The sequence below is a fragment of the Euprymna scolopes genome, chromosome 1 (genome assembly GCF_053919585.1).
Source record: "Euprymna scolopes isolate OS-2025 chromosome 1, ASM5391958v1, whole genome shotgun sequence".
Classification (NCBI taxonomy): Eukaryota; Metazoa; Mollusca; class Cephalopoda; order Sepiida; family Sepiolidae; genus Euprymna; species Euprymna scolopes.
In genome coordinates, this window is record NC_136482.1 from 40,847,709 (window position 1) to 40,869,644 (window position 21,936).

At 31.4% G+C, this 21,936-nt stretch overlaps 1 protein-coding gene across 5 annotated transcripts in view; it reads left to right on the forward strand.

Moving 5' to 3' along the window:
* LOC145293851 (uncharacterized) overlaps positions 1–21,936 on the forward strand; it is a 3,143,230-nt gene that overhangs the window by 2,635,411 nt on the left and 485,883 nt on the right. Inside the window, exon 1 of one of the 5 annotated variants that reach the window (XM_080140860.1) lies at positions 4,904–5,038. The exons of the other annotated variants lie outside the window; for them this stretch is intronic. The gene's annotated coding sequence lies outside the window, so the exon portion shown is untranslated. Of the gene's footprint in view, positions 1–4,903; positions 5,039–21,936 lie in introns of those variants that run through there. 5 annotated transcript variants of the gene reach the window in all.

Below are 21,936 nucleotides of genomic sequence, written 5' to 3' on the forward strand. Positions count from 1 at the left end.
CACAATACTAAAATCCAAGAATCCAAAAAATAAATATCAAAATAGAATGAAAGCACCCCTACCCTTATTTCAGAAGAGCTGGTCCCCCTCCTCACACATACACATTAGTAACGACCTCGGATCACAGTCACCTTCCTAGGAAGCAAATAACTTCATAATCCTATAAAAAAGTATACACATTCTCAAACCAATAAAAGCAAACACACACACGCACACACCCGCACACACACGCGCACACACACGCACACACGCACACACGCGCACACACACACAAACACAAATACACACACACACACACACACCCTACCCCACCCTAAAGGAAAAGAAAAAAACACTAGCAGAAAGAGAGAGTGACTACAGTCAGGTCAGCGGCCCCGACAAGTCCAAAAAAAGAGTAATAAAAATTGAACATGCCAATGAATAATAAACACTTACAAGCCTCCACCCCTTGGAAACACTTCAAATGAATTACGAAAATTGCCATTTTTACATCGCCAACACATTTGAAAATAATTTCTGACGAGGACGCTTCACAGGACGTGTGAAACGCGCGTAAAAACAAGTTCAATGACTTAAAAACATTATTACAATGATCCAAACATAATTCTCAATGAAAAACCAACCATTATATATATATATATATATATATATATATATATATATATATATATATATATATATATATGATGAAAGTAAAAATAAAATAGATAAGCGCCATTATTTATTATACCATACCTGTTCACACTGAACCACTTATCAGAATAGTCTGTGTATCTATATTAAAAAAACCTTCTCTTCTGTGACATATTTCTATTCTTTGGAGGGCAGGCGCGAACGAACACCCCATACTTTTATTACACCATATTTCTTCAAACTGAAACATAATTATCAAAGTATAGATATGAAAAGTCTGTATTAAAGCGTTTGCCTATTTCCATTCTCTATTTAAGTTAAAACATACCTATAAATGTATTATTATGTACATCTAAAGCAAAAACACTTGTAAACATTTTCTTTTTTTTTCTTTTTTTGTTTCCATACTCTGTGGACCAGGCTCGTACGCAGACCTCACAATTTTAATTAATTATCATTATGCCAGATCAAACATACCCATTCCTGTGTCTCGATACATCTTCTATCACTGTATGTCATCAGTTGTATATAATAGTCAACCATATAGGAACCTATTCGTGACCAGACACACACAAATACATTCAGCTTTAAATGTATATATATATATATATATATATATATATATATATATATATATATATATATATATATATATATATATATATATAACTATTGATTATTTGTAATAGTGTGTTGGTTTTTCTTTTCCTGTCACCTAACATACAGGTACGTTTAAAATAGACTTATTGCCAGATAAACGACTAATTTTTCCTGGAAGGAATTATAATTACTTTGTGTACATTTTCTTTATTGAGAACTTTAAGAGAACACCAATTCTAATCACCTGGCTTATTTTTTTTTACTCATATTTTTGTCAGAGTTGTTTACTTACAAAGCAAAAGTTAAATTATCTTTTTGCATAGTTTCCATAATATTGCAACTACATTGCAGAATACGATGTGATCCCGTCGGACAAAAATTGAACATACGGATACGGACACACAGATAAAACACACCTACACCTAACCAAAGACGCAGGGAAAGGGAGAACGATATAAAGTATAAGACGGAACACACGTGTAATTGGAATTCACCAATCAGGATGCCACTTCATCTGCAACAAGCATACCTTTAGAACTCCTTCTATTACGACGGCGACGACGACCACAACAACTCAAGCTTGATCTTACGAAGACGATGAAGACAGTGAAGAATAAGTATAAAGACGCGCTACCTCTGCAATCTCTGAAACTACTATAAAGTCTACTACAACCGCAGCTCAAACAAGTGTAAATCTCAAGGAATACCTCCGTGGAAATATTCGTCTCATTCGTCGCACTTTCTCGGAGACACGGAATACTTAAAAAAAAAAATTAAAAAAAAAACGAAAGTAAACATAATGTGTACAGATTTGTGGTCATTCGTATTAATTTCTTCCCAGAAAATATAACAAATTATCAAGATAAATATATATATATATATATATATATATATATATATATATATATATATATATACATATATATATATATATATATATATATATATATATACGTGTGATTAATCAATTACAATTTAACAAAGGCCCACATAACAACAAGTGTTAAATTGTTTAGTATAGTTGCTTTCAAAAATTTAATTGTAATGTACGTCCTTGCAAAGGTTAATATTCCTTCTCACTTTTTATACAAATAAAAATAAATGAACAAATTTGAAGAAAACAAAATGTGCACATTTATTTTAATAGTATGATCGTCAAATTCAAATAGCGATTTAAGTTTTTAACTTAAAAATAAATATTAAAACGAATATTAGATGAAAAGAATGCAAATAGTTTTATATTAAATCAACACAAAATAATAACCATATATAAAAAAGCAACAAAAACAATGTGTGCTTATGAATTTCTGATTGAATGAAAATTAAACTCGACTAAACCCGATAACCTTGCTGTTATACACATACAACAAAATATGACAACTTGGTCCCTTACCGATTACCGGTAGATCAAAGTTGTGTTAGGAGATAACATTAAAATTATTCGCGTAAACTTTAACATATTACCTTTATCATATTTTTGTTTTGGAGAACAGTATTAACCGTCTACACTTTTATTATATTTCATTCAATTGTTTTATATTGTGTACTATACCATTTATGCAAACACACACACACACACACACACACACACACACACACACACACACACACACAAAACAAAACAAAAAAAAACAACAAGTTGTACCCGTTACTTCGACGGGGATATCAGCAGTCAGCACCGTCGCATCAGAAAACGGATTTAATTTTAAGAATATAAAAGTTCCTCATTGACTTCAGGATATTTATTCTGACCTTTCAAAATTAAATAATCCGCGAATTTATACAAGTGTGGATATTGCGATTCCCGGATAATGTTGCTACTTTCAGTGAGTCTGGACTATACAAACTTAATATTTGAAATTCATTGATTATACCAACGCTAAGAAGAAAACATTCTGAAATTAAAGGTTGGGAATTGTATTTTTATGCTAAGAACAAAAAACTCGTTGTGTCCATACTGATGAGAGTGATGTAGAAGACCTCCACTGGACCTGTTATATTCCTAATGATCATGATGCGTTTTATGCGAGCACTGCTTTCGTCGTCGTCGTCGCCGTCGTTGTCGCCTCTACTACTAAGACTGGCTGGCTGGGTTCTGCTGACGCTGCTGCTGTTGCTGCTGTTGACCGGAACGCGGAGTTACAGCTTGGAATCAGCTGTCCTACCGGCTCCAGCAGACCACCTCCTCCGCGGTAGAACTTAAGAGATAGAATCGATAACTAGTTTTCGCACGGAGAGGGGAAAAGAGCAGAAACAAGAGATAGCTAGAAAAAAGCGGAGAAAAGGAAAGAAACATAAAAATCAAACCAACTCGAGATGGAATTTTAACATCCGATTCTTTGTTTACATTTTTTTTTATTTACAAGAAACTAAGAAGAATAATAAGAAACTAACGGGCATAAATATTAGAAGGATAAAAGAAAAATATACAAACAAAAAAAAAATAAGGTTTTACATACTGGCAACCGGAAAATAGTAAAATCAGCATCTATGTGTATGTATGTATCTATTTATATATGTATAGAGAGAGATTTCTGCAAAGATATGCATGCGCATGTGCTAATATGTGTATAAGATGTATTCGTAGAATGTCATATGTAGGATAAGTATGTTTGAAGACTTTTGCCAAACATTGAAACATTGAATAAGTATTCAGAATTTAGACTTTTGTTATTTTCCTATATTTATTTCAATCCGGTACTTTTTGTATAAACGGATCAGTAGATGTCGCTTTAAGACGAATATAGGGATCAACTCATTTTCGAACCCCACACAGCTACACCTGGTCACCTTACCCTTAACTTCGACACTACAAGTAATACAAATACAAAACGCATACATAAATAGTTACAAATATATATATATATATATATATATATATATATATATATATATATATATATATATATATATTTAATAAATTTTTGTCTCGCGTTTGTTCTAAGAGTGTGAATGGAACTTATGTAAGGAATGAAAACTATTTTACAAGGGAAGAAAATAATATAAAATATGCGTGCTTTCACATAGACTTCATTAAAACAGCAGAAAAATAACAGTAACTCTCTGATTTTCTGTAAATAATATATTATGACAATTGATATATCATTTATTTTCTGCGTGCGCATAAATGTTGCTTTCCTTGGAATATTATATATTTAAAAATATAATGATATATATATATATAATTAATGCAAGCTGGCGATTTCAACATAGTGTATTTATATAAACACAATTGTAAAATTCACTATTTATCTTAAATGAATTTACACTGTCACATGACCATTAATTATTAAGCGCATCAAACTCAGGAATATACATTTTAACAGTGTGAGAAAGATATGCGTGTTCACTGATAATAATATTGGCGCTTTTAAGATTCGCCGGAAAGTACTTTGTATTTTGTTGTGTTTATTGTAGACACAAAATTTAAACTCGCAATTGCATTGTGTCTGTGTTTCTCAGTGAACAATCTGAATTAACAAGAGACTCACAACGTATAACAATCAAAATATATTTTCTAATTTCGGGATTTTAACCACGTTTGGATGTTTCTGTGAAATATAAGGAATTTTCTACCACGTCTGACTTTAATAAACAAAAAAAGGGGGGGAGAGTATTAAAGATAAAATAAAGGAAAGTAAAAATAACGAGGATACATATAAAAAATAAACAGAAGGAATAAAATAATACAAATGACCGATATTAATAAGCATTGATATAAAAAAAGAAAACAATCGAAAACGGGACAAATACTGCACACTAAGAAGTGGAATACCCTTAATGCCAATACCATTACCCAACAAAGGTAAGACTTTTGAATGTTGCTGATAATGTTCCTGAAAAATATTGAGAATATTACGTATATGATAATTTCTTGGCATTGTTTTATGTGTAATAATCGAATTCAACAATGTTCTATTTAATAAATTTAAACGATTTTGAATATTCTAATGAAATAATTAAGCATTACACTCATAAATTGGTAAGAAATATAAGCCACATAACAATACACTATATGGATATATATATATGTATATATATATATATATATATATATATATATATATATATATATATGATTCTCTATCTATCATTCTCGCCTCTCTATCATATATGTGCGTGTGCGTGCGTGCGTGTGTGCGTGCATATACATTCTTCGACCTGTAATATATATGTGTATGTTCATATATATATATATATATATATATATATATATATATATATATATATTCAAGGTATTTATATACAATATACTACTTATATAATGAATAATATTTTTAGCTGTGTTTATATGTTAATACAAATGCGTTCACACACACGACACGCACATATAAATACATACACACCCACATATATATACATATATATATATATATATATATGTGTGTGTGTGTGTGTGTGTGTGTTTGTTTGTGCATAGGAAGTAGGAAAGTTAATGAATGTGTATCTGTGTACCCATGCCTCATGATACAGCGGCATTTACATATAACTATAAAAGTAGACGTAAGCGTATATATTTTGTATGTATGCTTCAATATACGTATGCGTGACTTATGCAATAACTGAATTATCAACACCTGTCTACATATATACATTAATATATACGTGTGTCTATATATATATATATATATATATATATATATATATATATATATATATATATATATATATATATATAGTGTGTGTGTGTGTGTGTGTGGGTTGGTGTGTGCATGAAAGTCTGTAATGTTGCATCTGGTAACTGTGTACTTGGAAGATGAACGGTCCGTCGACAACAAAATGCTCTTAAGTCTATGATAATAATTATTATTTTGCCCCTCACAGAATATTTAAACCTTTCTTCATTTTAATATGAATTATTCAAAAAAGTGATAGACGTATATTCTAGATAAACATATTTTACATAACTGTACGTACATTAGCTTGCACAACTCGTTAATATTTTTCTATTGTATACGGATGAAATCTTATATGTAGCAAGCGGTTGTTTGCAAACCGTTTACACACAAACACGCACACACACACACACACACACACACACACATATATATATATATCTATATATACATATATATTGTTATATAGATGAATATGTATAGATTATGTCCGTTTATGTATGCACGCATATAACCAAAGTTTTAATTTTACTGTTTGTTTATAAACATATAAATAGACACATGCCCATATACATAACCACGCTCTCACACACACAGACACACACACACACACAGACACACACACACACATATATGTATATTAATTCATAGATGAACACATATATATGCGCGTATATATGCTTTTTGTTAGATGTATAATATTTCGTCAGGTACTTTATCATGTTTCAGAATATATAACTGCATGGCTTGCATATATATTTATTTGTATATGCATCCAAAAAAGAATATATATGCTTAAAGTATTGCAAAACCATTGACATAATAGTTTTACAACTAGGCATTGTATTGGATAGCTGGGTTAGAGCACTTGCAACAATATTAACAGTAACCCTCCTCCATTCTTTCCTCTATTGATTTGTAAACCCTTGGTTAATTAGAGTGATAAATGAACTATTAAGCACACGGAGGATTACCTTAGGGATTAATAAACTCGTGGTTTATACTTATTGGAGAAAAATTACAAATAATACTTGCCCTGTATGAGGCCTTTATGATCAAACTGTCCGAAAACAGAACAGATGCGTGAGCCGTGAAAATCAATGAATGGGACAATCCTGGTCCGTAAAAAAAATACGTGTATCCGTACTATAATGATTATATATATATATATATATATATATATATATATATATATATATATATATATGAACGTATGCATTTTTATAAATCTTTATATAGTTGCAGGTATATATTAGTAAGAATATCGCCCCAGAATCTATCTCATGAGCCAAATACATCCTGAAATTGTATACTACTGCCACATCTGGAAATTTGCGACACAAAACTCCCTTACCTTACAGTGTTGAATATCGGTTTCAGAACTTAGTAGTTGGTGTCATTTTTCTTATCCTTGCAACCATTTTCTTACGTCGCGAGATTAACTATCTCTGATCAATTTTTTGTGGCAATTTATGGAATAGTCGTTAACCTATTGTACCACATAAAACACATATTACAGCACATGTACATAGAACCATTCTCAATGATTTACTCTGCTCTCTAGCTCTATCAAACGTAAACAACAATCCAAAGAACAATTAAATTTTATAGAACTATGCGCTCGCGGAATTTTAAACCGTATTCCTTCTGCCCACCTATCTTCAACGTGGTCGTTTTCAAGTTAATTATAAAGAATTATTGCTTGTCTATCTTTTCAAAAAAAATAATAATCAGCTTGAACACATATCTCTCTGTGTCACCAATTGGAATTCCTGTTCTGGTTCTATCTGCGTCACATTTACCTCACTTGTCCTGAAAAAATTATAATCATTATGTCATATTTCAACCTTCGAAATGCATAGAAGTATGGACGAGTCTTGAGAAATGTTTTTTTTTGTTAGATTTTGCGATAAACTAGAGAAAATATTTGAACCGCGTATATATCCTCTGAATATATATATATATATATATAAATATATATATATATATATATATATATATATATATATATATATATATATATATATATACAGCATATTCTCGTTTACACATCGGATATTGTAAAGTCAACGAAGGTAACCAAAGTTGAGTCTGCTTAGTACGAGATGGGTGACTATTTAGTAATTCTAGGCGTTGTATGTACTCTCCGCTTATCTCTGCGTTTCCTTTAAGTCTTCCTCTGAACATACACTTCAGTTGCCACTGGCATTTAATAATGCTGATAAAGGCGAAGTGCTGGTCGAGATATCGCACCTCCTTCTTCCAAAATTTCACGCGCAGGCTACCATACAGGAGTCTCAATATTCTGTCAAACACGTGAGGAGTTCTTTATATATATATATATATATATATATATATATATATATATATATATATATATATATATATTAATGGTGAATGCTCTGGCGAACTGCAGAGACTTGTGCCCCTACGAGGTAGACACCCTCGACAAACCCAGCGGGCAGCTAAATCCAACCGCCACACAGTAGAGATCCCTAGACGTAAAATATATTTCTACCCCAGTAGTTTCTTCCCTAGAACCGCTAGGCTCAGGAATTCCATTCCAGGTTCCTGCTTCCCTAACTGTACTGACATGCAGAAGTTCAAGTGCAACGTGAACCGACATCTTGCTGCCCAAATCCCAACATAGTGCCCCAGAAGTTGCTGCCCCTGATAGTAGCCCCCTACACCAAAGTGGCAATGTTTGGGGTGAAAATGTAATAATAATAATAATAATAATAATAATAATAATAATAATAATAATATATATATATATATATATTAAAGCAGCATTTTCTCATTTGAACATTGTTTAAGACAACAGAAAACTTCGTTTTTTATAATACATTTTTCAATTATGCGTATTATATTTTTTTTTTCTAAATACGTCTAAGTTATTCATGTTCACTACGAAACAAATGTTAAGAAGCAAAAAATCCTTAACGTTATGTATATAAAAACGCAAAAACCTACTCTTAATTAGCTCGCATTCGAAAATAATATCAAACACTTAAATGCCTTGGATAAATTCTCTGATATCCAAATTGTTTCTGCCAATGACCCAAGAACTGGAATTCTCTCCCGTTCCCCATAATATTAACCCACCTAATGTAGCAAGGAGACCCACTGACCGTCAACGCAACTTCGCTCGCAAGTCAACTAATATTTAAATAAGTCAACCCATAATTCCCAACGAGTCTCTCGCACAAATTCTTGAATTAGACAGTTAAAAATCGCGGACACTGTGAAAATAAAAACTGCATGGACCATAGATTTATATTTTCACTCATATACAAAAGAAGAAAAATGAAAAATTAATAAAGGTATTACAAAACAAAATCTTCCTGTTGTCTTTAACAATGTCTGTTTAAATATATATATATGGATGCGAAAGAACATCGCCAACATGATAGGTCTTGAACTGTCATCTATGATTCAGCTTCTGTCCATCGAGGAAATGTTGCATCCATCTGCCTGTTCAACAAGTAATTTAATAATGAATGTTCTGATTAATTACAACCACTTGTACCACCTCGACGTAAATACCCCCGACAAACTCAACAAGTAGCTAAATCCCACCCCTTATGCACTAGGTATCCCTAGGTGTGAGAAAGCCTTCTACTCCAATTGTTTCTCCCCAAGAACTGCAAGACTTTTGAACTCCCTTCATGGATTCTGCTTTTCCAACTTTACTGGCATGCAGAAGTTCAAATTTAATGTGAATAACATCTTTGCTATCCACTTCCTTTCATAATATCCCTGCAATTTATACCCCTGATAGTAGACGGCTACAGTGGAATTTCAATTAAAACGTTATATATATATATATATATATATATATATATATATATATATATATATATATATACAAATAGAAATAGTTATGTCTAGAGAATATGTATATGTATATATATATATATATATATGTATATATATGTATGTATGTATATATATGTATGTATATATATACATATATATATATGTATATATATATGTATATATATATATATATATAGGTATATATGTGATTATATAAATAAATATTTTCACAGTCGGATTTCGGCGCGGTTTGCTTGGTCTCTGTTAGTTGATAGAAATTCTTGTGTGCAGGGCGTTTGCTCAGTTGGTAGAGTGCTTGCCTTGCATGCAAGAGGCTCGGGTTTCGAATCCTAGTTCGGATGTGTCTAACTGATGAGCCCAAATGAGGGCGAAACTCTAGTCTTGGACTTCCGGTTCTTTGACTGTCATGGCTCTTGTGGGCTGCGACGTTGTTTGGCTGTGGAATTTATTATATATATATATATATATATATATATATATATATATATATATATATATATATATATATATATATAGTATGCCCTTAAATAACCACACAGTAAAAGGAATAAGATCATCCCTCCACTTAGATAGCTTAACAACACGTAATCGTACATATCTCCCCTCTCTAATCTCTACTTCCCAAACCTCCCCCACACAACCCCTACTAATCGCATTCACAAACATATACCCCACTTTTTTCCCGAATGTTACCACACCAAAATCTTATGAAACTAATGTAATTTTGACTGATATTTGAATATCGATTCTTTTTTAGCGTTTTTTTTTTAATTGGAATACGACTAAATATTTTTCACATATGTAACCCATTATTTTTATATAATGAACAGAATACACAGCCACGCACCCACACACACAGCCACATGCACGTATATATATATATATATATATATATATATATATATATATATATATATACATATATATATTTAATATTATATTAGTCCTATATATGTTTGTGTATATAATACTAATATTTTATTATTATGCTTAATATATATATATGTATATATGTATAAATTATAACATATCTAGTGTTTATTTATATATACATACACATATATATGCATATATATATATATATATATATATATATATATATATATAATAACTTATTAATATCAAAAATTAATATTCAAATTTCTCTAAAATTCAGAAAATATTCTGATTCTAGAAATATCTAAAATTTATTAATTATGATAACAAAAATAAACTTCTATTCCGGAAAGTTTGTTTCATTACTTATTCTATAACTAGTAAGCAAAACTAATGTAAAAGTGAAATATTTTCATCTAATATTGCTATTAGAGTGTGTCGCTTATATGACATCCCAGAATATTTTTAAACATTTTAAAACAGTGAAATGTGTTTATTTTTTGGTGATATTTAATAATAATTGTTTATAAGTTTATAGTTGCCTATATAAATACGCATATATGTAAATATGTAAACGTGCAGGACTATATATACACACATATATATATATATACAAATATATGTATATATATATATATATATATATATATATATACATGATATATATATACATTAATGTGCTTACATAAAGGCCATCCAGAACATATGCTGTAGAACGGACGAAAAAGACCCTTGTGTTTTGATGTGATGTTTTTTAATATAATAAACTAGTTATGACCCAACTTTAATTTCATTCGGACAAAACACTAAGAAACGGGGCCCAAATTAGAGTTGGGACCCGTTTTATTGGGGTCACCCTGTATATACATAAGTACATATATAAAAATGTCTAGTGACTAATTTCCTTGAATGGAGTTAAAATATGCTTCCGAAAATCAGACCATAATAATGACGAACATTTGTCGACCAAATTTACTAGGAAGAACCGTTGACATACCGTTGAGGTCACATCAGTTTGAATCCCAACACAATAAATCTTTCTGTTGGAGAAAGTTATGCCTCGGAGAATTGACCCTCAAAGGCTTAGAATAGATCAGTTTAACAGTAACGCAACAATCTTTTGCTTGCATTTTAGTAATCCTTTATGATATGCGTGTATGTAGTTTCACCTACATATGCACGCGTAAGTTTATACACGGAAGAACACGCACGTACATATCTATATCAATCTCTCTCTTTCTCTGTCTCTGTCTCTCTCTCTCTCACTATATATATATATATATATATAATTTTGTATAGGTATATTTTCGGTATCGAGTAATTGATATGTTCCTGTGTTGCATGGTAACATATGATATTGAATGCAACTGACAATTGATGGTAAGGATTTTTCAAAACTTTTTCAATAAACATATGGCCATACTAGCAATGGGTGTCCGGCGTTGCCCGGGTGTTTGGATGTGTATGCTGAGCAAAAAAAAAAACAGTAACCCCTATTATGCCCCTTAATGTTTATTGTTTTCGGCTAAAATCAAGTTATTAAGTTAGATCCATGTCCAAGGAAACTATATCTGTAATTTCAAGTGTTTTGACTCAAAATTGTCGGAGGCGTTTGGTAGAGTTCTCAAAGGTCAAATAAACTTTTACCCCTTAACAGCGAAATTTCTGACCGAAACCCGATCACATCGATTTCCCCTAATCTCAGTAGCTTGTATATCAAATTACGAGTCTGTAGACTAAAAATTGACAGAATTATTGAAGTAGGAAATGTACACAGACTCAAAGTCACACGCACCCACACAGACACGTTCACTTTTATAGATATATAGATGATGGAAAACATTTGTCTAACAAGACAAGGAGATACTGCAACTAGCCTGATGCACTGCAGTATCTGCTGTGGTGACAGGATTCGAAGCTGGAATTGGCTCTCCAAATGCAAATATTGACATGTAATAAAAATACCTAGGTTTGCTCAATTATTATGCTTATCCTTTCTGAGTTACAGAAAAATTCCGACGACAAACCAAGCCAATACGTTCAGTGCAGCTGCAAGAGTTGCCGGAAAGTTTTGTAGTGCTTCACTAATCGCCCTTCAAAGCCTCATAAACCGGATCTTTTATCGGTGTTTACTCCCTCAGCTTTTGCGTCACACAAGATACTCAAAAAGTCGTGAAGTTATCTGCCCATAAGTGTTGGAAACTTGAAAATATTTCCATTGTTGACGAAATAACAAATTACTAAAGCTTGTATGATAATAAAAGCGACATTGTCAGATGTTTCCTTTTAAAAAGTGTCGGACGATTGAAACACGCATTCCCTAACTGCAAAAATCTAGAAAACATCTTCAAATTTGAAGAAAAATAAACGGAGATCAATATGGTATTAATGACTGTAAGAAAATGTAGAATTAACCCATAAATTAAACAGAGTCGGGCGGTAGAAACGCAAATTCAACATATATTTAATGAATAGAACGAAATTACGGATTTCTGCCAGAACGATTATAGGTTCCCATTTGTTCCCAAGTTATTATATTCAAAGCACACAAATTACAGCATTCTCGAATATATCTATCCACGTATCTATCTATCTATCTATCTATCTATATATATATACATATATATATATATGTGTATATATATATATATATATATATATATATATATATATATATATATATATATATATATATACCGTCACACTTTACTCGGTTAATAATAAAGTAAATACTTCAATCAATAACAAAATGCTGCAATATTCATATGTTATAGCGATGATGATGATGATATTAATAACAAGAACAACAACAACACTACTACTACTACTTATAATACTAATACTACTGCTACTACTATTACTACTAATAATAATAATAACACTTGATTCCTTAGACAAATACACAATAGCCACATGCACGGGCCAGAAAAAAAAACGGTTGCAGAGGCGGAACATGAAGAAGCGTTAAATTGAATCAACCACATTGAAGCTGCATATCTACAAGTTTTCTTTACCTCGCTATTAACTCAAATTTCTCGAACCCCAATCACTTCCAAAAATATAGAAGAAGTGTCATGGATGATGGAAAAACCCAGAAGGGAGAGTTGACCAGATTTCCGTTGAACAAGTGTGAAGAGAACTGGGACTTTGGGGAGGCTTAGTGACACTATAATTCCAGGGGAGACTAATGGCCGCTGCCATCGAACAATCAATGGTAAGAGGCCGTTGTAATAAAGTATTTTTTTTTTGAAAATGTTAATGAAAGAGGTAGTAAGGACTGTTAATTTGGGGATATCACTTGTCACTTAGCTTTCAGGGTACACCTCAGGATGTTTTCACGAATATATCTTTGATGACCTGTGTGAAAGCTCCTTGTAAGCCAATAATATTAATAATAATAATAATAATAATTATAATAATATTAATAATAATAATAATGCTGGTGATGATGATGATGACGATGGTGGGTGGTGGTGATGATGATTACGATGAAGGTAATGGTGGTGGTGGCGGCGGCAGTGATGAGGATGATGATGATGATGATGATGATGATGATGATGATGATGATGATGGTGATGATGATGATGATGATTAAAAAATAGGATTATTTAATCCCGACAATCTTTGTAGAATTAATTAATGTAAATGGATATGTTGGTTTTATGAAACTAAATTAACCGGGATGTATTTAACTATGAATTCTAGTACAAAAGGAGTGTTATATTTTATACATTCCATTCATTGGACTCTTTATTTCAAAATGGTTTATGGTTGATAAATAGGATAGAAATTGTGGCAACCTTTAAAGAAATATTCAAGTCGTAGTGTGTATTGTTCATTTACCAAAACATCCCAATAAAACCTTTAAATAAAATGCATTCAACAATTGTATCACCGATGACAAACATTGTCGCTAAATGGTAATAATCGGAAAGCAAAGCCTAATGAAAGAAATATATTTTTTTTACACATGACACCGTATCATGGGCATTTCTGTGTGTTCGCAATAATGAACACATACGTATATACGTATCAGAGGCTTTTTTTCTAACTTAGCAATTTAAATTTCTCTCAAATTCCCATACCTTTCTCACGCTCTTCCCCTCTGTCCCCCTTTTAATATTTATTTGCCTGTCCTTGTGCTTTTCGTGATCCTTCTTTGTCCCCCCACTTCCTCTCACATATAACTATATACATATATATATATATATATATATATATATATATATATATATATATATATATATATACTGATAGACCGCTCAGCATAGCTCGGTCGTAAAATACTCTTAAATATGATATTTTGATTAGTACGAATTTTGAATAAATTATTATATATTGGAATCAATATACAGTAATGATTTAAAAAGATTTAAAAAAATGTCTCGTACGCCATTATCGAGATTCGAAGCCAAAACGAGCTTACGATTTACTTTTTTCATTGCAAGTAAATGTCTGAGCTATGAAGACACGTAATCTTCGGGGTTACAAATTAAAATAACAACGCCTATTACGTTACGCATGCCTATTCCCTATTGCTGTCGTCCGATCTACATCTGTCAAATCCCATTTTTTTTTAATTTTCACATTTTTCACTCTCTGGATGAGAAGCAAATATACAGTTTTTGATGGGCTATAATAAACCTATATATTAAGTCATATGTCTCTAGACTGAAAATTGACATAGGAGTTTCGTAGGCAAATTTTGGAGCGAATATATATATACGCATATATATATATATATATATATATACATATATATATATATATATATATATATATATATATATATATATATATATATATAGAGAGAGAGAGAGAGAGAGAGAGAGAGAATGAGGCAAATAAAAATCATGTAGAATACCCGGATGAATATAATTACACGTTATAGTTTAATGAAGAAAATCATCCTACATTGAAGTTGTAAAACTTATTGGAATTATTTAAAATATATGTTTAAAAGAATATGGATATTAGCAAGATAGTGTGCACATGAATACAATTCCACGATCTATATATAACAAAGTTGTATTTTCTTTTGGAACACATAGAAAAAATGTGTAATATGGATATCAAAACTTAAAATTTTTATATATATATATATATATATATATATATATATATATATATAAAGCTTAATTTCTGTGGGTGTGTCTGGTCACGAATATGTTCCTATGTGGTTGACTAGTATAGAAAACTGATCACATATAATGATAGAAGATGTGTCGAGACACAGAAATTTGCATGTTTGATCTGGCATAATGATGATTCATTAAACTTGTGGGGTCTGCGTACGCGCCTGGTCCACAAAGTATGGCAATAAAAAGAAATAAAAAATAAAAAATGACAAGTGTTTTTGATATAGATGTACATAATAATACTTTGATAAGTATGTTCTAACTTAAATAGGGATGGTATAAAAATTCTGGGGGCTGTGTTCCCGCCTGGCCTCCATAGAATGGTAATAGGCACAAACTATAATAAACACTTTTCATATCTATCTGCGTAAGTATACGTCGATAATTATGTTTTAGTTATAAAAATATGAATAAAGTAAATTTCATAGTAGATAAATCTGATGTGTATATATATATATGTGTGTATGTATATATATATATATATATATATATATATATATATATATATATATATATATATATATATATATATGTATATATATACGCATATGAATTACAGCTTTTGTTGTGTATATGATTTACCGTTTCAGGTTCTATTATAAAAAAAAAAAAACATCGGTCGTTGCTTGTGTTTACGTCGCAAGGGTAAATGAACATAACATATGCTTCAAACAGTTATCCAGAAACTTTTTTTATGTAAAAAAATGAATATAAAAATATTTATATAAAAAAATCTATTATATCATTAATGTATTTATCTAATTGTTATATCTAAATTTTCAGGAAGCATTCGTCCAATAATATTAAACATTCAATGTAAACTTACATGTGAGTGGCGTTCTAAATATAATTGGGGCTCTCTTTTATTACGCACGAATCGATCATAGTGTATTGCAAATTTCATTATTATGAGTGGATTCTTGCATTCATGAACTCTTGCAAGTACTGGTAGCGTGGGGCGAAACACACGTGCTATGAGTATTAATCAGAAGCAGAGTTGACTCCCTACATGAATACAATTTGAACCGATACAAAATTCAGCTGTGTCGCGTGAATGTTTACGAAGAAGATGATAATATGCTTATTTGGGGAGATGGGTTCGTCAATTTCATAGAAGCTACAAATATATGAGTGAAAAAGTGGGCCACAAACGTTTGCGTTGGAAATGGTATAAAGTGCACAATGCTGTTTGTTACAATCAAACCATTCTATTTGCGGTAAATATACAGCGTTTTACTTGTTGAGTTAAAAAAAAAGAAGTGGATTGGCCTTTTTTACTATTATATTATAATCAGACTACACACATACACACACATCGAAATATATATATATATATATATATATATATATATATATATATATATATATATATATATATATATAAAAGTGAACATGTCTGCGTCTGTATCTGTATGCCTGTGTGTGTGTCTGTGCACATTTCCCTATGCAATAATTCTGTCAATTTTAAGTCTACAGACTCGAAATTTTATATACAGGGTACTGAGATTAAGGAAAATCTATGTGATTGGTTTTCGGCCAAAAATGTGTGTGTTAATTGGTCAAAGTTCAACGATTTGACATTTGAGAACTCTACAAAACGCCTCCGACAATTTTGGGTCTAAACACTTGAGATTTTAGTTATAAGTTCCTTGGACAAGGATCTAACTTTATAAATTGATTTGAGCCCAAAACAATAAATGTAAAGGGGGCGTAATACGGGTCAAAGTTTAAAAAATTGACTGTTGTTTTTGTTTGTTTGTTTTTGTTTGTTTTTTTTGCTCAGCATACACCTCCAAACACCCGGGCAACGCCGGGCACCTATGCTAGTACGTATATATTGTTGTTTAATTTATAAAAGTGAACATGTCTGTGTTTCTGTGTGTCTGTGTGTCTGTGCGTCTGTGTGCCTTGTGTCTATATTTCGCTACGCAATAACTCTGTCAATTTTAAGTCTACAAACTCGAAATTTGATATATAGGGTACTGAGATTTGGGAAAATATTTGTACTTTGTATCCGGCTAGAATGATAGCTGTTAAGTGGTCAAAGTTCAACGATTGGACCTTTGAGAACTCTACCAAACTCCTCCGACAATTCTGTGTCTAAACACTTGAAATGTTATATATAGGTTCCTTGGAGAGGGGTCTAACGTAACAGCTCGATTTGAGCCCAAAACAATAAATGTAGAGTGGTCATAATAGGGGGGCAATGTTAAAAGAAATTACCGCTTCTTATTATTTTTATTTTTTTGCTCAACATACACCTCTAAACACCCGGGCATCTCCGGGCTTAAATGTTAGTATATCTATAAACGTTAACGTGTCTGTGTGTGTACATTTCCCTACACAATAACTCTATCAATTTGAAGTCTACAGACACGGAATTTGAAATAGAAAATGCTGAGATTTGGGAAAATATTTCTGGCTGGTGTTTTGCCAGAAATTTGGCTGTTAAGGGGGAGGGGCAAAGTTTTACCATTTGACCTTTGAGACCTCTACCAAACTCCTCCGACAATTTTTGGTCTAAACACTTGAAGTTTAAGATATATATATTCCTTGGGCATTGATATAACATAATAACTTGATTTCAGTCCCAAACAATAGATGTTAAGGGGTAATAATAGTGGTCAATGTGAAAAAACGGCCGCTTTTTCATTTCTTTTTTTTTTTTTTTTGCTCAAAACACACCTTCAAAAACACGGGCAACGCCGGTCTGAAATGCTAGTATATCTATAAAAGTGAACGCGTCTGTGTGTGTGTCTGTGTGTTTGTGTGTATCTGTGCACATTTCCCTAAGCAAGAACTCTGTAAATTTTTCGTCTACAAACTCGAAATTTGATATACAGGGTACTGAGATTAGGGGAAATCGATGCGATCGGTTTCTGGCCAGAAATTTGGCGATTAGTATGTCAACGTTCAACGATTTGACCTCCTCCGACAATTTTGGGTCTACGCACTTGAAATTTTAGATATAGGTTCCTTAGACATGTATCAAACTTAATAACTTGATTTGAGCCCAAAACAATCAATTTAAGAGGGGGCATAATAGGGATCAAAGTTTAAAAAGAAAATTGACCTCTATGGTCTCTTCCAAATTACTCAGGCAATTTCTGGTATAAATATTTGAAATTTTACATAAAGGGTATTCAGAGATAAGACAACCTTTTTCATCAGTTTGGGTCGAAAAATTTTAGTAACCAATATATGTATGTATGTATGTATGTATGTATGCCTGTTTGCATGGCTGCCTTAAACTCTCAATAGAGGCAACGGATTTTATCAAGATCAGTATCGTTTAAAAGGTAGACCTTTCATACGACAAATATCGGAAAAACGGCTCAAAACATTAATATCTTCCCCTTCGCCTAGGCACTTTTGTACAGGGGGTCACTATTTTCGCCGATATTTTTTTAAGTTATCATCTCCTTTAGATTGTCTAGCCTTAATTTAAAAAAAAATGTTGCATCCGGTTTGGCGGTTGTCGTAACACCATAAACGTTAAGTTAAACCCCGTTCTATCCTCCTTTGCGGTACGGGTTCGAGTCTACCTTCCTACTACCACTACAAATCTAATTAGGTCCCGTTTCTTAGTTGTTTGTCCTAATGAAATGAAATTTTGGGCATAACTAATTTATTATATTCAAAACATTACATAAAAATTCTAGGGTATTTGGCCATTTTTTCTCCGTTCTACAGAATATGTTCTAGTTGGCTTTTGTTTTTTGGGGGGTCACGCTGTATATATATATATATATATATATATATATATATATATATATATATATATATATATATATATATATACAAAGGTAGAAATGTAATACATATATATGTATGCATATTATACTTATAGTAATATATATGCACATAATTGCATTGATATATCTGTGTAACGGCACAATATATATATATATATATATATATATATATAAAATAAAAGTTACAATAAGTTTACTAAGGTAAACAAAATGGTAAACTTAAAATATATTGTAAGTATTAAAGAGTTAATATTTGCAAGTAAAATAAACTCAGCCAGATATAAAAAGCTCAATAAAACCGAAAAGGAAATAGAGCTTATAATATGAACAAATGATTAATAAAATATGTTAAAAGACATCTTGAAAAAAGTTAAAAACATATTTAATTTTAAAAAAGGAAGCACAAGATAAGTGGATAGTCCTTAATCCGCGGAGTTTCGAAGAAATACTCTCCTTCTACTCAGAGGGTAGGAATTAGCAAAATGCAGGATCGGATTTTGCATATAAAAGTATTTAATGAAACTACAAGTAAGCCAAAGATCTTACTTGATTAAAAAAAAGGTGAGGTAAGGGGAACAGGAGGCAAAAGAAAAATAATAAAAAGATTTCACATGAATGGATAGTCCGGTGAAGGGTAAAAATCCAAAAATGGTAAAATCCAAAACGGTCGAATTTAAAATTTTAATCCACTGGGTAAATTCCAAATGGTCCAAAATCATCCAAAAGGCAGAGTTTCTTAGAAAAAAGTGCCAATGGAATGAATTGCAAATCATTAAAAGAAAAGTACTAGAGATAATATTTGAAACACGTCTGTCAAGGCTGCATGAATCAAAAATTTTTTTTTGATTCATCCAGCCTTGACAGACGTGTTTCAAATATTATTTTTGATTTTTACCCTTCACCGGACTATCCATTCATGTGAAATCTTTTTATTATTTTTCTTTTGCTTCTTTTTTTAAAATTAAATATGTTTTAACTCTTTTTCAAGATGTCTTTTAACATATTTTATTAATCATTTGTTCATATATATATATATATATATATATATATATATATATATATATATATATATATATATACATAGTGAGAGAGAGAAAGAAAGAGAGAGAGGGGAGTCGATTATCTCTTTCTTTCTATATTATATATACATATATATGCATGTATATCTATCTCTATATGATACCTATATATGTATATATATATATATATATATATATATATTGTGAAATTATATATAAGTGTGCATATGTGTATCTGTTTCTATGCATATAAAAGTAACCGCTTTTAAGATGAAGACATATATAAGTACAAAACTGGTGCATGGTCGAATTTTTCATCCTGGTTTAACGATCTGCCTTAGTGAACTCTTAATTTAACGGTGATTGTATATGTTATACTTTTCTAGACACGTGATAATTTTCTTCGGGGAGGGGACGACAATGAATGTCTTCCTAATGAAATCATTTTATAATATATTAAGAGATGATATAGCGACAAATCCGCGGATGATTGTACATGCACACATATATGCATATATATTCGAGAGTGTATTTACTTGGAATTATGTAAATCGAGTTTCTGCATTATATATATATATATATATATATATATATATATGTGTGTGTGGGGGGGTGTATAGATAGTTATGTTACACATATACTGACAGGATGTTTTAATCTAAACTAAACTTATAGACATATATACTTATTTATTCATCTGTTATTATATACAGTGCCGACAAAAAGAATATCCGCACTCATAAGTTAAAAAAAATGAAAATTTAAGCTAAATTCAATGTAACTGTTTAAACAACCTATACCTCATTTGGTTGGGCTTTCATTCCTGTATAATTTTACTTCTTCCTCGATTATTTGAATTTAAATATTCTAGTTTTCGCGCCAATTGGTAAAAATAAGTTCAAATTGAGGAAGCAAAATGGAAGTCCGTAGCATCAAATTCGCTTAAAACCAGCTGAAATAATTGTAATAAATCAGTTTGAAATATCCACCATCAGGCAGCAAAGCATCTCTAATCCTAATTGCTGCTGTTCTAAGTTATACACCGTAGCATTTAGTCCATATGCCACGACTTTCTTATAGTGATCATCAGGATCTAAGTAATGTCCACCTTTCTGGTTTATCCAATCGAGCAGATTGAAATATGATGAGAAAACGGTAGGAAAGACTGTGCAAAAGCACTAAAACACCGGTAGTGTTCGTGATGCCCGTCAATCTGGTCGTACTAGAGTTACTTCTAACAGGGAAGACAATGCTATAAAGATCCGCAGCCTCCATAACAGATTGTAAACGGCTACCCAAATCCAACAACAGTGCAATCCGTGTTAAAAAGTGTCCCCCCTTCTACTGTCAATAATAGATTAAAGGAATTTAATTTGCGAGCATTTGTTGCAAGACGCAAGTCAATAATTTCTGTAAAGAACAGAAAGCTCCGTCTGGACTTCGTCAGATGCAATGAAGA